The 20,440-nt window shown below is 47.7% G+C and overlaps 1 pseudogene; it reads right to left on the minus strand.

Moving 5' to 3' along the window:
• Positions 1 to 779: 779 nt before the first annotated feature.
• Positions 780 to 20,440, minus strand: part of LOC147956773 (uncharacterized) — a 215,713-nt pseudogene continuing 196,052 nt past the window's right edge.

Consider the following 20,440-nt stretch of genomic DNA (forward strand, 5'->3'; position numbering starts at 1 on the left):
TGTGATGATCATGCTTTTAATTCTGTCTCTCTTTCGAGCCGAGGGCTTGGATTGCAAACTCGTTGGTCGTTGCTCCAGCGACACCATAACCTCAACTTCCTCTGTTTTTCTGAACTCTGAATATTTGCATGTAGTAGTAAGCATCCTCTGCTTTTGCTATGTTTTCTAAACTCTGAATATTTGTCGACTTGGGGCCTGACACAGAATCTTCCACCTTCAGACAACGGGACAGAAGGATATGTTGCCTCCTCACACCAATGCTCCAACCACGAGGCAGACGGACAGAACTCTATATATATGTATCCTCTCTTTCTTTTTAGCAAGTACAGTAGAATGCACACTAAACTGTGTGATACTCAATCTTCAGCAACGGCATCAGGAACCCTAGCTAGCTAGGTACAGACCCAACACTTACAGACCATACAGAACAAAAAATATGCATGCTTTCTAGGTCATTTCTTCCAAAACCACATGCAATGGTGCTTCATTGTACCTGTCTTATTCTTGTTTATAAGCAACCAGTGGGGCTTGCTGCAGTCCCAAGTGACAGGCAGCAGCTCATAGCTTGAGAATCTTATAATGTCCATAGGATCCAAAAAGAGGCATCCGACACAGGATGTGAATGGATTATTCATTAATGATTTTGTAGAAATAGCAGGAGCTCTGTCTTGTATACAAATATTCATATGTAGCTACAGGGCATGAGGGTAAGGAAGAAAACAAATTACCAGAGAGGCTATGTAATCATAGAAACAACAATGTGCTAGCCAGATGACCATTCATGACCAGCAGGCAGGGATGACGATGCCGGTTTGGAGATAATCAAGATGATCAGTAGGCAATCTTTCAACTGTTGAGAACACCTTGAGTACTTGTTGCATCGTTGGACGGTGTGATGGATCAGGCTCTATGCACCGGACCGCGACGACAATCACTTGAAACATCTCACTTGCGATCTCAACTCCCGGCAGTGCGAGCCGTGTGTCCAGCAAATTTCGAAGTAATGTAGTTTTGTCGACAGCGGAAATCGAATTCAGAATTCATCTCCTCCCTGCTCGTGCTGCCGCCAACTCGGCGGCGTGCGCCCTCGCCGCCCTTTGCCATGGCGGACGCTACCTCTGCGTCCTCCCTTCCCCCTCCTCCTCCCCTCCCTGCTGGCTTTGTCCCCGTGCGTGTCGTTGAGGGGGCTTGCCCACCGGCGGTGAGGTCCGCTTCCTTCCGGGACGCATTAATGGCGCCTGCGATGGGGGGCCCTTCTGCCCTTCGGCCTAGGCTCAGGTCGATGATCTCCGTGCCATGCCCTAGCGGGATGGAGGCCTCTGCCTGCTTGGGGGGGCGTGAGCACGCGCCTGGCGACGCCATTGATGGCGGGGTTGGACCCAGGTTCGCAGCAGGCAGCGGCCTCGCTCTTCAATGCGTCACAACCATCATCCCCCGCCTTCAGAGCTCAAGCTGTTGCTTCTTAAGAAGGCCAAGGGGAAGTGTTTTCGATGTCTTTCGCCTTACCATCGCATTGCCTCTTGCCGGAACGCTGCCTGCTGCCTTCTCTGCGGCGAGATTGGTCATAAAGCTTGGGGGTGCCCGGTCAGGAAGTCGCCTTCCCCGGCTGCTCCTTCGCCTCCAGTCGCCCCTGCCTCTGGCAGAGCTCCCCTCGTTCCCGCTGCTGGTGGTGCTTCCCGCCCAACTCAAGACCGCGTTCCCCTGCCCAGGAGAACCATGGAGGCGCCGGGAGGGGAGAGGAGGACGGAGGTCTTTGATAGGCCCAAAGTCTCGCTTTCTAACGGTGGACACACACGGGACTCGGATCTTGAGTCGTCGGAGAAGAATCAGCAGCAGGAAATCAACCAGGATGCACACCAGGTACTCGATGGTTTCCCCCAGCACTAACTTTGTGCTGAGTTCGTTTTTGATATTTTTTGGTTTTTTTGACTGAAGTGAGGAGAAGCTACACACTGCTCTCTCCTTTACAGCCTCACGCTCACTGCGTGTGTCCCGGTCGTGCAGTACAGCACGACACTATCACCTTGCCCATGCCTGCTATACGTGTGCAGAGCATGTCAACAGTGCCCAGGACATGAGCTACACCTATGCTACATGCCCTGCTTTATTTGTTACAGTTTTACACAAGTGAAAACCCCAAGCTAAATTACAGAGGACAAGAATAACTCGCTGTCAGTCTTCGCTGTGGCGCCGCGCTCGGCAGCGATGGCGGATGCGGAGCATAGACTCATGCGACATGCGGTCGTCGCTGTCGTCGTGGGTTTCAGGCCGGATCTTCGGCTGATGGAGGTGCAAAGGGCGGTGGCCTCGCACTTCCGCATCGCGGACGACGCCGTCAAGGTCACCCTCCGTGCGACGGGGGAGTTCCTGTTCACCTTCTCCGACCCGGCCACAAGGAACCTGGCCCTGGGGGCCCAGGGTCCCCTGGTGTTGGGGCGCGTCTCCTTCCTGCTGGCGCCTTGGACGCGCTTCAGGCGTGCGGTGGCTGCTACTCTACCGTTCAAGGTGCGCGTCTGCATCGAGGGTGTGCCGGACCATGCATGGGACGTTGCTTCGGCGACCCCCCTGTTCGCCGGCACGGGTCTCATCGACTCCATCGACCACTCCACCAACTGCGAGGAGGAAACTGCTTGCCTGCGGCTCTGGGTGTGGATGGCTAATGTCAACCACCTGGCGCGCCGCGGCATCCTTTGGCTTGAGGAGCCAATCGAGGTGGAGTCGCCACTCTTGCACTTCCCGGAGCTGGGCATCCTAGCTGAGCCGGCGGTCAGGCAAGGGCCTCTGCAGATGCTGGCCCGTCCGGTCCGGCTTCACCTCGACAGGGTTCTTGACTACTCTGCTCAGCCTGGCCGCAGCCCTGATAGCAACAACAGCTCCCACAGCAACGCTAGCGGTATCCCTTCCGATGGATCTTCCTCCGGCGGAGGGCCGGTAACCTGGGGATACCGCTGGAACCTGGAGTACGATGACGACACTTTTCCTCCGCCGCCTCCTTCTCGGGGTCCGGTCCACTCTAGGCTGCGCTTCCCAGAGGACAGAGACGGCAACGGCGGCGCCGGCGGCGGTGGGAGTAGTAGCTTTGGGGGCGGCCGGGATGGTCGTACTGGAGATCGCGCCTCTGGCGACCGTCGTCCGCCTGCTGGTGGCGGTGGTAGTCGGCACATCTTGCGGTCTACGGCATCTTCGTCCGGCGGTCATGGTGGATGGAGGAGAGAGGAGACATCTGACGCTGCGCTGCATGGCCCTGTCGTTGCTGCTGCTCTGCTTGACCAGGCTGTGGCGGGCCACGAGCCGATGCATGGCGTGCATGCGCACCTGGCTGAGAGTGGCTCAGATGTGGGGGCCCAGTGTGCTGCTGCGGAGGCTTTGGTGGTGACGCGTGCGGGAGAGAAGTGTACTGCCTTGGATGGTTTGACCACACAGTTTGGGGATGGAACGTTGCTGCAGTCCGAGGATCCCAGTATGGCTGCCTCCCATTCTCTCGCAAGTCTGCTTTTGCTACCCCTGGCCGACCAGACGATGCAGACTCAGAGCCTGATGGACTGTGGACCACCTCTTGCGCTGGTTCATGGGTCTGAGAACGACGACAAGCTGGTGGGACCTGCTGAGCTGGCCATGGTGCAAGATCTGATCTGCTTCTCTCCGCTCCCAATAGCCGGTCGGGGTGCTGAGTCAGTGGAAGATAACGAGGGGGCTAGCAAGCTGGCCCAGTTGGCTGAAGAGGTGCGGCTGTCCTTGGGCGGTGGTGGGCTTAGAGTGGAGATGGGCTCCGTCCCAGTGGAGCCGCCTCTGGCCTCTCTGGTGACGGGCCTTGACCTTTTGGAGCTGGGCCATGAACCTGGGGCGGTGGAGATGGGCCACAATCTGGTGGAAGGCAACGCTTCACAGGAACTAAGCCATGCCTCAGAACCTGTGGAGATGACCAGCCCCCTCCCAAATCCACCGGATGCTCTGCAATCCTTCCTCATCAACATGGCCTCCGCCGCCTTGCCGCCAATCCTTCCAACCCCGGCGGCCTCTTCCTCCCCTTCCCCTCTTCTGCCGACGGAGGTCGGACCGCGCTCCAAGAAGAAAGGGCCTGTGTGCGCGGAGCTGCTGCCCACCAGATCCAGTGGCAGGCTTGCGGCGAAGCCCTCCTGCAATCTTCCGTCCATGGAGAAAGCACAACTGGTGCTCATGAAGAAGGGGGGGCTCCTCCCACCTGAAGGCTCGCCTGGCGCCCAAGACCTGCAGCGCTACCGCAACCTCTACAAGCAGGCGCTGCCCGGCTTCTTCATCAAGGCGATCTCCTCCCTTGTAGACGCTGCCAGCCCAAAGAAGGGCTCTGCTGACTCCTTGCCGATGGTGGTTCAGGCTTGAGCTGGTTGATGTTGATGTGTGTTGAGTTTCCCCTCTGTTTCCCAATGTTTGAAAAATTTATTGCTCCCCTGTTCTGGGCGCTGGTGTGGCCGTTGGCTGTTACAACTTGTTGGATGGCAAAGAGTGGATGTTGCTGGTGTGATGCTGAGTTTGATTTGGTTTCCATATGGAGTTGTCTATTATGAGCTGGAACGTTAGGGGCCTCTGCAACCCGGCAAAGAGAGGGGCTGTTGCTAAATTGGTATCTGATTGTGGCTGTAATATCATTTGCCTTCAAGAGACAAAGCTGGCTGTTTTTGACAAAAAACTGGTGTCTGAAACTCTGGGTGCCCGCTTTCAAGACAACTTCATCTTCCACCCGGCAAATGGCACCAGGGGTGGGATGCTCATTGCCTGCTCTTCGGATTTCACGATTTCTGCTGATGGGTTGGCACCTGCTCAGTTCTCCCTGTCCGGCACCGTTACCTGCAGAGCTGACAACCGCTGTTTGTACTTATCCAATGTCTATGGACTGCAGCTGGAGGTTGACAAAATTTTATTTCTGCAAGAGCTCAGGAACTTGAAATTGGTTGCTAAGGAGGAGTGGCTCATTGTTGGTGATTTCAACATGATTTGCCGGGCGGAAGATAAGAGCAACAGTAATCTGAACTTGAGGATGATTGGTAGGTTTAAAGCTGTGATTGCTGATCTGGAGCTGCGAGAACTACCTTTGTTGGGGCGGCGTTTCACGTGGTGCAATGAAAAGGAAAAGGCAACCCACACCAGAATCGACAAGATGCTCATGTCCAAGGAGTGGGAGCTGGCTTTTCCCCAGTTACAATTGTCTCCTGCGTCCTCTTCTGTCTCTGACCATTGCCCCTGGTCCTAAAGAAGATGGATTGTAAAAAGTACAAGGGGTTTTGATTTGAGTCCTTTTGGCTTAAATCGGAAGAGTTCCCTCAGATCGTCTCTCAGGCCTGGAACAAGCATGTTCACTCCCAAGACGCAATCAGGGTCCTTCACACAAAGCTCACCAGGACGGCCAATGCTCTTAAGAATTGGGACAAGGAGAAAAGAAAGGCTAGAAGACTGCAGGAAGACATTGCCAATGAAGTTATTTTTCAACTTGATGTGGCCCAAGAGGACAGAGATCTCTCCTCTGATGAGAGAAACCTGAGAGCTTCCTTAAAAACTAAGCTCCTAGGGTTCGCGGCTATTGAGAGAATCAGGTGGAGGCAGAAGTCCAGATTGCTTGGGATCAAAGTCAATGGCGCCAATACAAAGTTGTTCCACTTGAGGGCAAATGGGAGGAGGCGTACATATTCCAACACTGGTGGGGCAGCAGGGGGCAAAATCTGAGCACAAGGAAAAAGAAAAGATCCTCTTCGATCATTTTCAGGGCCTTCTGGGTAATATGCAGCCGCGTCGTTTCTGCTTGAATGAGAACTTCCTTGAGCTCCCCACACCGCAGCTACAGCACCTGGACTGCCAGGTTACCATGGAGGAGATCAAGGTGGCTATATGGTCTTTGCATGGCAAAAAGGCGCCTGGTCCAGATGGTTTCATTGGTAATTTCTTCAAAGCATGTTGGGATCTAGTTAAAATTGATTTGCTGAAGGCGTTGGAACAGATCTTTGACCTTAAAGGGGACACTTGGAATTTGCTGAACACTGCCCATCTTGTGCTCATCCCAAAGAAGGACGGGGCTGCTACTGCTGGGGATTTCAGACCCTTGAGTTTGATGCATAGCATTGCGAAGATTCTTTGCAAGATATTGGCCAACAGATTGGGTCCTGAATTGGATAGTATTGTCTCCCACAGCCAGAGTGCTTTCATCAAAAAAAGATGCATCAATGACAATTTCCTCTTTGTTCGCAACGTGATTAAGGAGGCACATGTGAAGCGGACTCCCATGCTCTTCGTGAAATTGGATATAGCAAAAGCTTTTGACTCTGTGCATTGGGACTACTTGCTTGAGGTGTTGCGGGCCTATGGCTTTGGGCAAAAATGGAGAGACCTTGTGTCCTTGATTTTGGCCACCTCTTCCTCTAGGGTTCTGCTCAATGGAATTCCTGGGAAACCTTTCAGACACAGGTGTGGGCTGCGGCAGGGCGACCCGTTGTCGCCAATGTTGTTCATTCTGGCTCTTGACCCACTCCAAAAGCTCCTTTCCAAAGCCACTGATCTGGGCATCCTTTCCCCAATTCGCAACAGAGCTGCTCGTCTGCGTGTCAGCTTCTATGCTGATGATGCAGCTTTGTTCATTAATCCTAAGCAAGAGGACATTGTGGGGGTGCAGGCCATTCTTTCGAGGTTTGGTGACATCTCTGGTTTGCAAACGAACCTGCTCAAGACTGTCGCTTACCCCATTAGATGCGAGAAAATTGATATGCCTAGCTTGTTGGCTGACTTTGGGGGTATCTCTGGAAACCTCCCTTGCACCTACCTAGGCTTGCCTCTGAGTATTAGGAAACCAACCCGGGCTGAATTGCAGCCTACCCTGGATAAACTTGCTGGGCGATTGCAGCCATGGAAAGGGAAGCTCATGACCAAGCTGGGACGGTGCTTGCTTGTAAATTCTGTCCTCACAGCAACTCTCACGTACATCCTTACCTCCTTTGATCTGAGTGCTTGGTTCATTAAGAGGATTGACAAGCTGAGGCGGGGCTTTTTGTGGGCTGGCGAAGAGGTTGCCCATGGAGGGAAATGCATGGTGTCCTGGAAAAAAGTGTGTGCTCCGAAGTTGACTGGGGGCCTCGGTATCAAGGACTTAAAATGTTTTGGTAGAGCTCTTCGCTTGCGCTGGCTGTGGATGGAGTGGGACTATGTTCAGAGACCATGGAAGGGGACTCCGGTGCCTTGTGACGACTCTGATAGGGCAGTTTTCCAGGCTTGCACTAAGATCACCATCGGGGATGGGTGCTCGGCCAAGTTTTGGAAGGATAGATGGCTGGACGGCGAGTCCCCGGCTATGGTAGCTCCTTTGATGTTCAGATTGGCCTTAAAGAAAAACAGCTTGGTTAAAGACACCTTGCACAGTGGTTGCTGGATGAGAGGATTAATGCGCATGAACTCTCACGAGGAAATCCACCAATTCTTGGGACTTTGGGAGAAGGTCCAAAATGTGCAACTATCAACCTCCAGAGATAGCATTGCCTGGCATCTGTCGGCTGATGGTTCGTACTCGGCCAAATCTGCGTACCACGCACAGTTCCTTGGGCGCTTGCACCAACCTGAGCTGGCCAGTGTTTGGAAGGTGAAAACGGATAGGAAAATAAGGTTCTTCCTTTGGCTTCTGCTTCAGAACAGAAACTGGACTGCGGACAGATTGCTATTGCACGGATGGCCACATGATCCAAAGTGTAAACTATGTGACTTGGTGATTGAAACGGCAGCACATCTCTCTTTTCAGTGCCCTTATGTGAGGCAGGTGTGGCTTTCGCTGAGCGCTTCTCATGCTGACCTCACAGCTATAGCGTTGGCTACCTCCTCGGTGAACTCCTGGTGGGGCGCTTTGCTCCAGCTCAAGCCCAACAAAACAAGGAACAACTCGCTCTCCATGGCATCTTTCGCTCTTTGGAACATCTGGCTGGAAAGGAACAGAAGAATCTTCGATGGAAAGTGCACTTCGGCAGTTGATGTTGCTAGGCTTGCTAGTGATGACTTTCGCCTCTTAGTTGAGGCATGTGGGGGTTAGGCTTAGGTGTTGGGCGACAAGGTTGTTCATGGCCCTCTTGCCTGTTTTGGTTACTCCTTCTCTGTAAGCTGATCTTCAGCTGATGTACAGTTGTTCCCTCCTCTTAATGGAAAATGGCAGAGCTCCTGCTGGTTTAGTTCAAAAAAAAGTAGTTTTGTCGACAATGGATGAAAAGAAATCACCTGGGTGATGTCGCATGAACAACTCTAGAACAAGCACTCCGAAGCGGTAAATATCACACTTCTCGGTCCTTGTTGTGTAGTCAAGCTCTGAAGAAATATCAACATTCGAGAGTCAGTTTTTCTACCTCTATCATCTAAGTGCATTGATCAATAAAAACTCTTGTAGTATGTTTATCTAAAAGTACCAACATAAGGATATAATTTTACATAGCGCAAGATATCCTTTTGTCCCGGCAAGATTTCTGCAGTTTGATCCATTTGCATCTAGTATTTTTGCTAGTCCAAAATCCGAGATGCAAGCTTTAAATTCCAGATCAAGCAAAACATTGCTGCTCTTTATATCTCTGTGGACTATCGGTGCAAAGCAATCGTGATGCATGTATGACAAAGCATGAGCAACATCCCTTACAATATTTAACCTCCTCGCCCAATCCATTTCAACAGCAGTTCCAAGACAATTTAAAGCTGCTGCTAAGCTCCCTCTGTCCATGTATTCATATACAAGGAATCTTCCCTGAGTTGCAGAGCAGTAACCAAATAACTTTGCAATGTTGCGATGTTGAATGTTCACCAATGAGTGTATTTCACGGTTAAACTGCTCATCGTCTTCTGCCACATGGATCTTCTTCACTGCAAATAGTTCACCTGTTGGTAACTGAGCCCTATAGACAGATCCATTCCCTCCAGATCCGATGCAAAAAGCATTGCTGAAATTGTTTGTGGCATCAACAATTTTCTTGTACACATCTTCCCCATCGAAGTTCCAGATGGCGAACATCATGGTCTGTTGTACTTCATTTCTTGTTTCTATCTTATTTGTCTTCCTTTTGCAACGCCATGTTACTAGTGTAATGACAAACACAAAAGATATAACAACTGGTATAATAACTAGTAAACTAGCATCAGACTTTTTCCCTTGTTTACTACTTCAAGGAAGGTCACAAGGGGGCAAACCTTTCACAACACCACACAATTTCTTATTATTCCTGAACCATTTGATTGGAGCTTCTTCGAAAAACCTAGTATGTGGCACTGACCTTTCTAGTCTGTTGTATGACACATCCATGGATAGGAGACTGGTCATGCTTCGAAATGATGGTGGAATGCTGTCGTTCAGTGCATTGTGAGAAAGATTCAAGGCTTCAAGCATACCAAGACCGCCTAACAGACTTGGAATAGATCCAACAATTGAATTGTCACTTTTTTTCCGAAAAGGGGGGACTCCCCGGCCTCTGCATCAGAACGATGCATACGGCCACATTTATTAAAAAGTAAATAAGGTTCAACAAGGTCTTAAAGTATGGAAACAAAAAGAACGGCTAGCTCACACAGAGCCTCAACGCCAAAACAAAATGCCCAACAAGCCACAACCGGCTGGCAAGAGAGAAGATAGGTAAACTAATCGCCTATCCTATTACATGACCGCCATCCAAACAGGTTGAAGATATCCCGCGCTACCATCTCCCACCGGACAGATCCAGTAACCAAACGCTCCCTGGCCTCCGTCGGAGTAAGGACCACATACGGATCAGCGCAGTAGCCCGGAATAAAACCTGCAAAAAATGAATAGTTGTTGTTCTGTTAAAAGCCAAATCATTTCTGCAGTTCCAAATTGCCCATAACAGCGCACAAACTCCTACACGAATGTGTCTAGTTGTTTCGGACTCCATCCCAGCAAGCCATGTCCCGAATAACGTGTTGACCGAAGTCGGAGGAGTAATGTTAAAGGCAATTTGCACAGAGCGCCACAAAACTCTTGCCAACGGGCAGTCAAAAAAGAGGTGCTTGATAGTCTTGTCCCGATCACAGAAACTACACCTAGTAGAACCTGTCCAGTTGCGCTTAACCAAATTATCCTTTGTTAAAATTACTTGTTTATGGACAAACCACATAAACACTTTAATCTTCAAAGGAACTTTGACTTTCCAAACATGTTTGGAACTAGGAATAACACTAGAGTTAATGATATCGATATACATTGATTTATCTGTGAACTCCCCAGATGTAGTAAGCTTCCAACACAACTGATCGGGCTGAGGAGCTAACTGAACCTCCATCAGTCTACGCACCAAGTGAAGCCATGCTTCCCATCGATCGCCCACAAGCACCCTCCTAAACTGAATATTGAGTGGAATGGACTGCATAACCGTGGCAACAAGAGCCTCACGACGCTGAACAATACGATATAGGGACGGATACTGGGTTGCCAAAGGCACGTCCCCAAGCCACGTATCCTCCCAGAATCGAGTATTGTTGCCATTACCGACAATAAACTTAGTTCTGTTAAAGAAGGTAGCTTTGATTCTCATAAGCCCCTTCCAGAACGGCGAATTAGTTGGTCTCAGAGTGACCTGGGACAAGGTTTTGGACTGCAGATATTTACTACGTAAAATCTATGCCCACGTTGCCTCTATCTCAACTGACAACTTAAACAACCACTTACTGAGAAGACATCTGTTCTTGACTTCGAGATTCTCAATACCAAGGCCCCCCTTGGTCCTTTGGTCGACAGATAATATCCCATTTGGTAAGTCGGTATTTTCTCTTAAGTTCATCACTCTGCCAGAAAAATCGGGATCGATAGAAGTCCAGTCTTTTCCTAACCCCAACTGGGACCTCAAAGAAGGAAAGGAGGAACATAGACATACTCGTGAGCACCGAATTAATAAGAATCAATCGGCCTCCATAAGACATGAGTTTTCCTTTCCAGCAACTCAGTTTCTTCTCAAACCGATCCTCGATGCACTTCCACTCTCTGTTTGTTAGCTTACGATGGTGAATGGGAATACCTAGATACATAAAAGGCAAAGCCCCCAATTCACAACCAATTGTCTATAAGCCTCTTGTTCGTCTTTGGCTCTACCAAAGCAGAACAGCTCACTTTTATAAAAAAATAATCTTTAATCGAGTCAATTGTTCGAATAAGCATAACACCAACTTCATATTTCTATCTTTTGCCAAATCGTGTTCCATAAAGATGATTGTATCATCAGCGTATTGCAGGATTGACACACCACCATCAACTAGATGAGGCACCAAGCCACCCACCTGACCGGCCTCCTTCGCCCTCCCTATCAGGATCGCCAACATATCAACCACAATATTGAACAAAATGGGAGACATAGGATCACCTTGTCTCAGACCCTTATGCGTTTGGAAATAATGACCTATATCGTCATTCACTTTAATGCCAACACTCCCTTTTTGCGTGAATAATTCCACCTGGCGTCCCCAAGCTTCATCAAAGCCCTTCATGCGTAAGGCCTGTTGAAGGAACGGCCATTTGACTTTATCATACGCCATCTCGAAATCCACCTTGAAACTAACTCCGTCAAGTTTTTTCGTGTGAATCTCATGGAGCGTTTCATGAAGGACCACAACCCCTTCCAGGATGTTCCTGTCCGGCATGAAAGCGGTTTGAGTAGGCTGCACCACGGCATGCGCGATCTGTGTGAGCCTAATCGTCCCGATCTTGGTAAAAATTTTGAAACTGACATTCAGAAGACAGATAGGCCTGAATTGCTCGATTCTCACGGCCTCTGTTTTCTTAGGAAGCAGGGTTATTGTACCAAAGTTAAGCTGAAAAAGTTGCAAGTGTCCCGAGAACAAATCATGGAACATCGGCAACAGGTCCCCTTTAATAATATGCCAGCACTTCTTATAAAACTCAGCCAGGAAACCATCCGGACCGGGTGCCTTATTATTTTTCATCTGGGAGATGGCCTCGAATACCTCCTTCTCCGAAAAAGGAGCGGTTAAAATGTCGTTCTCAACAGTGGTAAGTTGAGGTACATCTTCAACCCTAGACTCATCCAGATACACACAGTTCTCCTCTGGTGGTCCAAACAATTGTTTGTAGTACTCAGTAATGTAAAGCTTTAAGTTTTCCTGGCCGATAATCGTACCCTCATCTTGTTCAAGCTGGAAGATTCTCTTCTTCCTATGCTTGCCGTTGGCTATCATGTGGAAGAATTGAGTGTTCGTGTCCCCCTGGACCACTCTTCGTACCTTGGCCCGCAGTTCCCACTTTAATTCTTCTTCACGAAGGAGTTCTTTCAGCCTCATCTCAGTGTCAAGCTTGGTATGAAGCTCGGCGGCTGGCAAAACCGTGGTTTCTGCTTTTACATCTAAGGACCGAATAAGGGCAAGGAGCTGTTCCTTTTCAACCTTATAAATCCCACTAAGATGTTTAGCCCACCCACGTAGGAAACTTCTCAGGTGCCTAATCTTATTCTGCCAGCGCTCAAGCGCATTCCTACCGCCTGCATCCTCAGCCCACTCTCTGGTACGAGATCCAGGAAGCCTTCTCTTTCGAACCACGCAAGCTCGAACGAGAACAAATTCTTGTTGCCCGTGTAGGAAGCCCCACCAGAGTCAAGAAAAAGAGGCGTGTGATCAGAAATCCCACGAGAGAGAGCCCGAACTGTTACAAAGGGAAACTTCTGTTCCCATTCGACACTTGCAAGTACCCGATCCAACTTTTCAAATGTTGGATTTGGCATGGCGTTAGCCCATGTGAACTTCCTACCTGAAAGCTCAATCTCTCTCAGATCCAAGCTTTCAATAATAGTGTTGAACATGAACGACCATCTCCTGTCAAAATTATCATTGTTCTTCTCATCACGCCTCCTAATAATATTAAAGTCTCCCCCAACCAGGATTGGGAGCTGCTCAGACCCGCAAACTCTAACAAGGTCGGCCAAGAAATCTGGTTTGAATTCTGACTGTGCGGCACTGTACACCGCCACCAGAGCCCAGTCAAATCCATTAACCTTAGACCTCACCCAGAACTTAAAAGCAAAATCTCCCATGACCAAACTTCGAACTTCGAGAGGCTTGCATCTAACACCAAGTAAGATCCCTCCCGATCTTCCTCTCGGTGGCAGACAGTGCCAGTCAAACTCAATACCACCCGATAAAGTATTGAGAAATTGTGGTGAGAAATTTTCTCTACCAGTTTCTGACAACGCAATAAAGTCCAATCTATGCTCGATGGATGCTTCGTCTGCAAGAAACCTTCTTTTAGCCAAGTCCTTAAGACCTTTGCTATTCCAAAAGATTCCTCTCATAACTCGTCATGGAATTTTTTAGCCGTGCGGATCCTAGCACTCCTACGTACCGCGGACGTCGGGTAAATCTTGCGCTTCCATTTGCGCTTAGGGCTGGTCCTCGTTGTTGGGGAACGTAGCGGAAATTCAAAATTTTCTATGCATCACCAAGATCAATCTATGGAGTAATCTAGCAACGAGGGGAAGGTGAGTGCATCTACATACCCTTGTAGATCGCTAAGCGGAAGCATTCAAGTGAACGGGGTTGATGGAGTCGTACTCGTCGTGATCCAAATCACCGATGATCCTAGTGCCGAACGGACGGCACCTCCGCGTTCAACACACATACAGCCCGGGGACGTCTCCTCCTTCTTGATCCAGCAAGGGGAGAGGAGAAGTTGAGGGAAAACTCCGACAGCACGACGACATGGTGGTGATGGAGCTCGTGGTTCTCCGACAGGGCTTCGCCAAGCACTACGGAGGAGGACGAGGTGTTGGAGGAGGGAGAGGGCTGCGCCAGGGGAAGGGTGCGGCTGCCCTCTCTCCCTCACTATATATAGGGGGAAGGGAGGAGGGGGAGGCGCCCTAGGGTTCCCTAGGGGAGGGGCGGCGGCCACAGGGGAAACCCTAGATGGGTTTGGGTGCCCCCACCCCTTAGGAAACTTGCCCCCCAAGCCGGGAGGGGCGGCTGCCCTAGGGATGGCGCCCCCACCTCTCCTGGTTACGTGAGATGGGGTGGGAGGGGCGCTCAGCCCCTTAGTGGGCTGATGTGCCCTCTCCCCTTGGCCCATAAGGCCCCCCAACGCTTGCCGGGGCCTCCGAAACCCCTTTCGGACACGCTGGTCATCACCTGGTACCCCCGGAACAATTCCGGACTCCAATACCCTTCGTCCAATATACCGATCTTCACCTCCAGACCATTATGGAGCTCCTCGTCATGTCCGGGATCTCATCCGGGACTCCGAACAACCTTCGGTAACCACATACTATTTCCCATAACAACTCTAGCGTCACCAAACCTTAAGTGTTTAGACCCTACGGGTTCGGGAACCATGCAGACATGACCGAGACAACTCTCCGGCCAATAACCAATAGCAGGATCTGGATACCCATGTTGGCTCCCACATGTTCCATGATGATCTCATCGGATGAACCACGATGTCGAGGATTTAATCAATCCCGTATTCAATTCCCTTTGTCTAGCGGTATTGTACTTGCCCGAGATTCGATCGTCGGTATCCGATACCTTGTTCAATCTCGTTACCGGCAAGTCTCTTTACTCGTTCCGTAACACATCATCCCGTGATCAACTCCTTGGTCACATTGCGCATATGATGATGTCCTACCGAGTGGGCCCAGAGATACCTCTCCGTCACACGGAGTGACAAATCCCAGTCTCGATTCGCGCCAACCCAACAGACACTTTCGGAGATACCCGTAGTGTACCTTTATAGCCACCCAGTTACGTTGTGACGTTTGGCACACCCAAAGCATTCCTACGGTATCCGGGAGTTGCACAATCTCATGATCTAAGGAAATGATACTTGACATTAGAAAAGCTTTAGCATACGAACTACATGATCTTTGTTCTAGGCTTAGGATTGGGTCGTGTCCATCACATGATTCTCCTAATGATGTGATCCCGTTATCAACGACATCCAATGTCCATGGTCAGGAAACCGTAACCATCTATTGATCAACGAGCTAGTCAACTAGAGGCTTACTAGGGACATGGTGTTGTCTATGTATCCAGACATGTATCTGAGTTTCCTATCAATACAATTATAGCATGGATAATAAACGATTATCATGAACAAGGAAATATAATAATAACTAATTTGTTATTGCCTCTAGAGCATATTTCCAACAGTCTCCCACTTGCACTAGAGTCAATAATCTAGTTCACATCGCCATGTGATTAACACTCACAGGTCACATCGCCATGTGACCAACATCCAAAGAGTTCACTAGAGTCAATAATCTAGTTCACATCACTATGTGATTAACACTCAATGAGTTCTAGGTTTGATCATGTTGCTTGTGAGAGAGGTTTTAGTCAACGGGTCTGCAACATTCAGATCCGTATGTACTTCACAAATCTCTATGCTATATTTGGAGCCATTTCAAATAACTGTTCTACTTGGAGCTATTCTAAATTGTTGGTCCATTATACGTATCCGGTATCTCTACTCAGAGCTATCCGGATAGGTGTTAAGCTTGCATCGACGTAACTCTTTATGTCGAACTCTTTATCACCTCCATAACCGAGAAACATATCCTTATTCCTCTAAGGATAATTTTGACCGCTATCTGGTGATCTACTCCTAGATCACCTTTGTACCCTCTTGCCAGACATGTGGCAAGGCACACATCAGGTGCGGTACTCAGCATGGCATACCGTATAGAGCCTATGACAAAAGCATAGGGGACGACCTTCGTCCTTCCTCTCTCTCCTACCATGGTCGAGCTTTAAGTCTTAACTTCATACCTTACAACTCAGGCAAGAACTCCTTCTTTGGTTGATCCATCTTGAACACCTTCAAGATCATGTCAAGGTATGTGCGCATTTGAAAGTACCATTAAGCGTTTTTGATCTATCCTTATAGATCTTGATGCTCAATGTTCAAGCAGCTTAATCAAGGTTTTCCATTGAAAAAACACTTTTCAAATAACCCTATATGCTTTCCAGAACTTCTACATCATTTCGGATCAACAATATGTCATCCACATATACTTATCAAAAATGTTGTAGTGCTCCCACTCACTTTATTGTAAATACAAGTTTCCAAAAAACTTTGTATAAACCCATAAACTTTGATTACTTCATCAAAGTGTATATTCCGACTCCGAGATGCTTGCTCTAGTCCATGGAATGATCGCTGGAGCTAGCATACCTTTTAACATCCTTAGGATCGACAAAACCTTTCTGATTGTATCACATACAACCTTTCCTTACAAAAACTGGTAAGGAAACTTGTTTTGACATCCATCTGCCAGATTTCATAAATGCAGCTTATGCTAACATGATTCCGACGGGCTTAAGCATCGCTACGGGTGAGAAAATCTCATCGTAGTCAACTGCTTGAACTTGTGAAAAACTCTTCGCCACAAGTCGAGCTTCATAGATGATAACATTACCGTCCACGTCCGTCTTCTTCTTAAAATCCACATGTACCTAACAGCCTTACGACCATCAAGTAGTTCTTCCAAAGTCTACACTTTGTTTTCATACATGGATCCTCTCTCGGATTTTATGGTCTCAAGCCAATTTTCGGAATCCGGGCCCACCATCACTTCTCCATAGCTCATAGGTTCATCGTTGTCCAACAACGTGATCTTTAAGACAGGGTTACCACTTAGAAGTTGTACACACCCTTGTCAACCTATGAGGTTCTATAGTAACTCGATCTGAAGCTCCATGATCATCATCATTAGCTTTCTCTTCAACTGAGGCAGGTGCCACAGAAACATTTTTCCTGTGCTGCGCTACTCTTGGTTGAAGTAAAGGTTCAACAACCTTATCAAGTTATATCTTCCTCCCACTCAATTCTTTCGAAAGAAACTTTTCCTCAAGAAAGGACAATCCCTATTGCTTTCGGATCTGAGACAGGAGGTATACCCAACTGTTTTGGGTGTCCTATGAAGATGCATTTATCCGCTTTGGGTTCGAGCTTATCAGCCTGAAACTTTTTCACATAAGCGTCGCAGCCCCAAACTTTTAAGAAATGACAACTTAGTTTTCTCTAAACCATAGTTCATACAGTGTCATCTCATCGGAATTACGTGGTGCCCTATTTAAAGTGAATGTGGTTGTCTCTAATGCCTAGTAATTCGATAAGAGACATCATGGTATGCATCATATCCAATAGGGTGCAGTTATGATGTTCGGACACACCATCACACTTTGGTGTTCCAGGCTGTATTAGTTGTGAAACAATTTCCACAATGTCTTAATTCTGTGCCAAACTCGTAATTCAGATATTCATCTCTATGATCATATCATAGATATTTTATCCTCTTGTCACGACGATCTTTCAACTTCACCCTGAAATTACTTGAACCTTTCAATATTTCAGACTCGTGATTCATCAAGTAAATATACTTAGCATCTACTCAAATCATCTGTGAAGTAAGAATATAACGATATCCACTACATGACTCAACACTCATTGGACTGCACACATCAAGATGTATTACTTCCAACAAGTTGCTTTCTTGTTCCATCTTACTGAAAACGAGGCCTTTCAGTCATCTTGCTCATGTGGTATGATTTGCATGTCTCAAGTGATTCAAAATCAAGCGAGTCCAAAGATCCATCAACATGGAGCTTCTTCATGTGTTTTATACCATTGTGACTAAAATTGCAGTGCCACAAGTATGTGGTACTATCATTACTATCTTATATCTTTTGGCATGAACATGTGTATCACTACGATCGGGATTCAATAAACCATTTATTTAAGGTGCAAGACCATTGAAGGTGTTATTCAGATAAACAGAGTAGCCATTATTCTCCTTAAATGAATAATCGTATTGCGATAAACATAATCCAATCATGTCTATGCTCAACGCAAACACCAATCCCGATGGCAGACGGGGCGTGCGATGTTTGATCACATCAACCTTGGAAACTCTTCCAACACATATCGTCGTCTCACCTTTGGCTAGTCTCCGTTTATTCTGTAGCCTTTTATTTCGAGTTACTAACACTTAGCAACCGAACCGGTATCTAATACCCTTCTGCTACTGGGAGTACTAGTAGAGTACACATTTATAATGTATGTCCAATACATACTTCTGTCAACCTTGTCAGCCTTCTCATCTACCAAGTATCTAGGGTGGTTCTGCTTCAGTGACTGTTCCCCTTATTAAAGAAGCACTTAGTCTCGGGCTTGGGTTCAACTTTGGGTTTCTTTACTAGAACGGCAACTGATTTGTCGTTTCATGAAGTATCCCTTTCTTGCCCTTGCCCTTCTTGAAACTAGTGGTTTTACTAACCATCAACACTTGATGCTCCTTTTTGATTTCTACTTTCGCGGTGTCGCGAATAGCTCAAGGATCATATCTATCCCTGATATGTTATAGTTCATCACGAAGCTTCAGTAGCTTGGTGACAGTGACTTTGGAGAACCATCACTATCTCATCTGGAAGATTAACTCCCACTCGATTCAAGCGATTGTAGCACTCATACAATCTGAGCACATGCTCAACGATTGAGCTTTTCTCCTTAGTTTACAAGCTTAGGAAACTTGTCAGAGGTCTCATACCTCTTGACGCGGGCACTATCCTGAAATCCCAATTTCAGTCCTTGGAACATCTTATATGTTCTGCGATGTTTCAAAAACGTCTTTGATGCCTCAATTCTAAACCATTTAGCATTACGCACTAAACTATCATGTAGTCATCAAAACGTGTATGTCAGATGTTCGCAACATCCACAACCGACGCTTGAGGTTCAGCTCACTGAGCGGTGCATTAAGGACATAATCCTTCTGCGCAGCAATGAGGACAATCCTTAGTTTATGGATCCAGTCCGCATAATTGCTACTATCAACTTTCAACTAAATTTTCTCTAAGAACGTATTTAAAACAGTAGAACTAAAGCGTAAGCTATGACATAATTTGCAAAGTCCTTTTGACTATGTTCATGATAACTGAGTTCATCTGATTATTTCATGAACTCCCACTCAGATAGACATCCCTCTAGTCATCTAAGTGATACATGATCCGAATCGACTAGGCCATGTCCGATCATCACGTGAGACGGACTAGTCATCATCGGTGAACATCTCATGTTGATCACATCTTCTATACGACTCATGTTCGACCTTTCGGTCCTCCGTGTTCCGAGGCCATGTCTGTACATGCTAGGCTCGTCAAGTTAACCTAAGTGTTTTGCATGTGTTCCGAGGCCATGTCTGTACATGCTAGGCTCGTCAACACCCGTTGTATTCGAACGTAAGAATCTATCACACCCGATCATCACGTGGTGCTTCGAAACGACGAACCTTCGCAACGGTGCACAGTTAGGGAGAACACTTTTCTTGAAATTTTAGTGAGGGATCATCTTATTTAAGCTACCGTCGTTCTAAGCAAATAAGATGTAAAAACATGATAAACATCACATGCAATCAAATAGTGACATGATATGGCCATCATCACTTTGCTCCTTTTGATCTCCATCTTCGGGGCTCCATCATCATCATCGTCACCGGCATGACACCATGATCTCCATCATCATGATCTCCATCATCGTGTCTTCATGAAGTTGTCTCGCCAACTATTACTTCTACTACTACAGCTAACGGTTAGCTATAAAGTAAAGTAATTACATGACGTTTATGTTGACACGCAGGTCATAAATAAATTAAGACAACTCCTATGGCTCATGCCGGTTGTCATACTCATCGACATGCAAGTCGTGATTCCTATTACAAGAACATGATCATCTCATACATCACATATATCATTCATCACATCCTTTGGCCACATCACATCACAAAACACATGCTGCAAAAGCAAGTTAGACGTCCTCTAATTATTGTTGCAAGTTTTTACGTGGCTGCTATAGGTTGCTAGCAAGAACGTTTCTTACCTACGCCAAAACCACAACGTGAATTGCCAATTTCTATTTACCCTTCATAAGGACCCTGTTCATCGAATCCGATCTGACTAAAGTGGGAGAGACAGACACCCGCCAGCCACCTTATGCAACTAGTGCATGTCAGTCGGTGGAACCGGTCTCACGTAAGCGTACGTGTAAGGTTGGTCCGGGCCGCTTCATCCCACAATGCCGCCGAATCAAGATAAGACTAGTAACGGCAAGTAAATTGACAAAATCGACGCCCACAACTACTTTGTGTTCTACTCGTGCATAGAAACTACGCATAGACCTAGCTCATGATGCCACTGTTGGGGAACGTAGCGGAAATTCAAAATTTTCTACGCATCACCAAGATCAATCTATGGAGTAATCTAGCAACGAGGGGAAGGAGAGTGCATCTACATACCCTTGTAGATCGCTAAGCGGAAGCATTCAAGTGAACGGGGTTGATGGAGTCGTACTCGTCGTGATCCAAATCACCGATGATCCTAGTGCCGAACGGACGGCACCTCCGCGTTCAACACACGTACAGCCCGGGGACGTCTCCTACTTCTTGATCCAGCAAGGGGA

This window comes from Triticum urartu, chromosome 7A (genome assembly GCF_056163025.1).
Source record: "Triticum urartu cultivar PI428250 chromosome 7A, HENAU_Tu73, whole genome shotgun sequence".
Classification (NCBI taxonomy): Eukaryota; Viridiplantae; Streptophyta; class Magnoliopsida; order Poales; family Poaceae; genus Triticum; species Triticum urartu.